General features: G+C 34.1%; 2 long non-coding RNA genes across 2 annotated transcripts; one reads left to right on the top strand and one right to left on the bottom strand.

Moving 5' to 3' along the window:
• Positions 1–451: 451 nt before the first annotated feature.
• LOC121802843 lies at positions 452–1,526 on the top strand. The gene is made up of 2 exons (XR_006050857.1): positions 452–1,202; positions 1,307–1,526. It is a non-coding gene; the product is annotated as an uncharacterized LOC121802843 (long non-coding RNA).
• A 1,306-nt stretch (positions 1,527–2,832) lies between these two features.
• On the bottom strand, positions 2,833–4,007 carry LOC121802502. The gene is made up of 2 exons (XR_006050786.1): positions 3,693–4,007; positions 2,833–3,101 (listed from the first exon to the last, which is right to left on the bottom strand). It is a non-coding gene; the product is annotated as an uncharacterized LOC121802502 (long non-coding RNA).
• Positions 4,008–4,432: the final 425 nt, after the last annotated feature.

The following is a 4,432-nucleotide window of genomic DNA, read 5'->3' as shown; positions in this document are numbered from 1 at the left end:
TAAGTTAACGGCAGTAATATACATAACCTATTCAATGAGTTGGAAATTGTAAATTAATGGCATTTATAATCTAATCACGTTGGAAATTCATTCAAAAACCACTTATACGTTTTCTTTCAATAATGCTCATGACAGTGCATTTATTATAATAATTTTATAGGTCATCGGAAACATAATTCTTTATTATTTGTAACTCCCAAAATAGGATGCCTTCTCAATACTCTATATCTATAAATATGCAGCATGTGTAAAATTATAATTCACTTCTTCATTGTCTTCCCTTATGTATTATATAATTATTACCAACAATTAGAATTGCTGGTAATTCTAATTATCATTTTGGTGTGGAGAAATAATTAGTTGATAATTTCACTTAGTTGGCAGTTATAAAATTAATGGAAATATAAGTTAACGGCAGTAATATACATAACCTATTCAATGAGTTGGAAATTGTAAATTAATGGCATTCATAATCTAATCACGTTGGAAATTCATTCAAAAACCACTTATACGTTTTTTTTCAATAATGCTCATGACAGTGCATTTATTATAATAATTTTATAGGTCATCGGAAACATAATTCTTTATTATTTGTAACTCCCAAAATAGGATGCCTTCTCAATACTCTACATCTATAAATATGCAGCATGTGTAAAATTATAATTCACTTCTTCATTGTCTTCCCTTATGTATTATATAATTATTACCAACAATTAGAATATATTGAAACTACGGAATTCACGTTCCTAAACTATCTACAACCTAGCAATACTTCGTCAGCCATTCGAGTCTGAAGCGTGCGTGTTTATGAATTCATGAAACATGGAGACAAATCCAATGTAATCTACTTGGAATGTGTTTTTCACGAACGTGTGGTATGAGTGTCGTTTATTATCTTATTACGTTTTTTTAGTTTTTTATTTAGAACCATTAATTATTTATTTTTTCCATGCAAGGCACTAGGATTCAAGGTACATTTCTTGCAATTTATAAAATAAGTTTTGTGACCAAATTAAGGAAGGTTTAAATGTTACTATTTACCATTTTTTTTGTAAGAAGTGGAGGATATACTCTTATTTCAGATCATGAATTCAAAATTATTATGTGCTCCAAAACACGGATATTTGAAGTCATCGACCCCAAATTTCCAAGATTTATTGTTTATAAGACAATTGATCTAATCAAGCATATACAAAAAATAGGTGAAGAGCCACTCTTTGGTACTTTTTAAGTATTGCTTTGGCAATATATTATTATTTTTTTTATCATTATTTGTTATTATTATTGACTCGGATTCTTTTTGTAGATATAAAAATGGTGTGATTATTGACCCCGACAAGGTTATTACACAATTTAATTCTCGACCGTAAAGGACTGAAGATTTTAGTTTGTAACAAAGATAGTGATGGCACTTTGTGATTTTTCTATTAATTAATGTTGTTTACAAATAAGTTTTACAAAATGTATAAAATATGGAATATTAAATTGTAATTGTGTTAACTTTTGTTAATGTTTGATTTTATATATGTTTTGTCAGTGTAATGGACAATTTTTTTATATTGTCACATTAATTGTTTCTATTTTTCATAACATGTTTGTTTACTATATAAATGAAAATGTGTTTCAATTAAATTTTTTCCCAACTTAAAATTACAATGAGAGAAATAAAATAAGTTGTGCAACGCACGGGTGTGATACTAGTGGTAATAGGGTTCCACATTCCACTAACTCATTTCACTCACATATCATTTAAAACTAATATAAACAAGTCAGACTCATATTCCACTAATTTTTTTCCTCCCAATTTTCTTAACATTTATTATAACCCGTGCCGCCAAGAAATGACTTCTAATAACGGTTAGAGGGAATATTAGTTTAATTTGTTTGTTGTCATTTTGATTCGTAGAAAAAATAAAATTAACTATTGTACTTTTTGAAACATTAGAGCTAGTTTTTAATTTAAATTATACTCCCTTGATCCACAAAAGGTTGTCCACATTTGATCGGCATGGATTTCTAGAAATGGGGAGGAATTTGGGTAAAAAAAGTTAGGGGAGTACAGATCTTACTTTCTAATATTATTAGTTTTATAGTGGAATGTGTGTGTAAGAGCATCCGCGATAGTGGTCTCTGCGGCAAGATGGCTCGTATTGTCGGGACAAGACACTGTTGCGGATGATTATCCGCTAAGGGACGCCCGTCGCGGAGACAACGACTCTGTCTAGGGAGACGATCCGCTCGGCACACGTGACATGCACAGAGAGATCTGCTCGGCACACGTGACACGCACGGAGAGGGTTGTGTAGCCCCACTCCTCCACCTCCGCAAGTGGGCGTCGTTTTGAATCAAAGAAAAAAAAACCCGATCTGCTCTCTCTTATTTTCTCAAATATATCACACGTTTTCTGACTTACTCAATCTCAATTCTCTATATATATGCATGCACCACATCAAATTTTTCAAACCTACTTTCTACACTTTAGAATTCGGTTCAAAGATCTTTTGCTGTCACCCTTCATATATTCCTTTCTTTTGATATTTTAAGACAATGGTTTCAATTATTTATTTAGTGTTATGACTTATGAATTGTTTTGATATTTTTGATAATTTCTATTTTCCACTTTATCTCTATTCACATGAATTACATCTACATTTATATTAGTTGATATATTATAAACATTAGAGCAATATATTATTTGATTTAATATTAAAAGGCAAAAAATAAGCCTAGATTCGTGGGTCTCTCGACCGCGTCGACTCATCGACCCGCGACCCGAATTTTCACCTCATCGACCCGGTGCGCCCCGCGACCCTAACATCACTGGATATCATATACGCAATCCATCAGAATTCAGAAACCACTGTATCACTTTTGTGCCTCTTCCCATGTCACTTCTCTATTTTACTATGTAAAATTCAAAGCAACCAAACTCACCACCACCTTACAAATCCTATCAGAAGATAATCACTAACACTATTTGCCTAGAATAAATACAAATCAAGAAAATTGATTCATCAATTTGAAAGAAACATTATACCTCCTGCAGTTCCCTTCAATTTAGCACCCACTGTCTCTGGATAATGTGAAATCTCTTCCAAGACCTTTCCCCATACCAGCACAAGATGCAAATTCACCAGATAAAATAGCAAAAGATAAAGAAGAGGAAGATGAGGTTAGTCATTACGATGTTTCTATTGTACCATAGAAATGGGTATTTCTTTTCAATTATACTCCAATGCTAAAATAATGATGATCTATAGATAAGTGCATTTGTCCAGAAATTGTTTGATTAAGCTCTATAAATAACATTCTGGTAATCAAACACTGCTAATTAAGTCTGGCCATTATTGAATCCTAATCATAGAAAGATCTGTTTGAACATTTTAACAAACACATGGAAGATGGCACGAATGTGTTCTACATCTGTTCATAATTTTTAATCGAATTAGGGTAAAATCGAATCTACAAAATTCTCATTTTCTCTTATTACTAATTCAACCAACGGTATAATCAACATTCTATACAAGTAATCACCTGAATCTGATTTCATTCCTAAAAATATTCATTTCCTAAACAAAATCAAACACTCAAAAGCCATTGCTAAAATTGAGGGGAGAACACTACAAGCTCTAAATCTCTAACCAATTAGCATAATCGAAAGAGTAATTGAACAAAGGAATGAAGATATTCACCTCGATCTCAATTGAGAGGAAAACGAAGTCAGTGAGAGGAAAAACCGCTGGAAATGAAGCGTCCTCGAGCAGAGATGAATCACCTATTGCAGACGAGAATTGGGGGAGGCGGTGAGAATTGGGGGATGAGGTTTCCGATAGGCGGTGACGAATTGAATTGGGAGAGCCGCCTTGATACACTGAGTTGTTGACGAATTGTGAGAATTAGACCATCCACAACGTGTCTCGCGCCGGGCTCGTGTCTCGTCTCAGAGAGACGAGACCCCCGCGAGACGCATTGCAGCGCCCATCTCGTCTCCAGCTCGCGACCGTCTCGTCGCGTAGCTCGTCTCGGAGAGACACGAGACGAGCTGTCTCGCCACGCGCCAGGGACACGTGGCACGTCCCCATGCGTGCGTGACGCCCACTCGCTGGCCCGCGAGTGGGCGTCGTCACTGATGACGCAATAATTCATTTTTTTTTAAAAAAAATCGATTTTTAATAAAAAAATTTTTTTTTTCAAACGGTAATATTACCGTTAAATATTTATTTTCATTTTTTAAATTTTTAATTTTTTTACTCTATAAATAATTCTATTCCATACTCATTTCAAACACAAACACACATCTATTCCTCTCAAATCCTCTCTATCACTCCAATTTCCATCTTCAATCAACTCAAACAAATGGATCCTTTTGAGCAAATGCGCCAATTAATGGAACAATCACTCGAAGAAGATCGACGACGAGAGGCGGAGGAAG

The sequence above is a fragment of the Salvia splendens genome, chromosome 5 (assembly GCF_004379255.2).
Source record: "Salvia splendens isolate huo1 chromosome 5, SspV2, whole genome shotgun sequence".
Taxonomy (NCBI): Eukaryota; Viridiplantae; Streptophyta; class Magnoliopsida; order Lamiales; family Lamiaceae; genus Salvia; species Salvia splendens.
The sequence above is the reverse complement of the archived record's forward strand: the minus strand, read 5'-3'. Positions and strand labels throughout refer to the sequence as shown.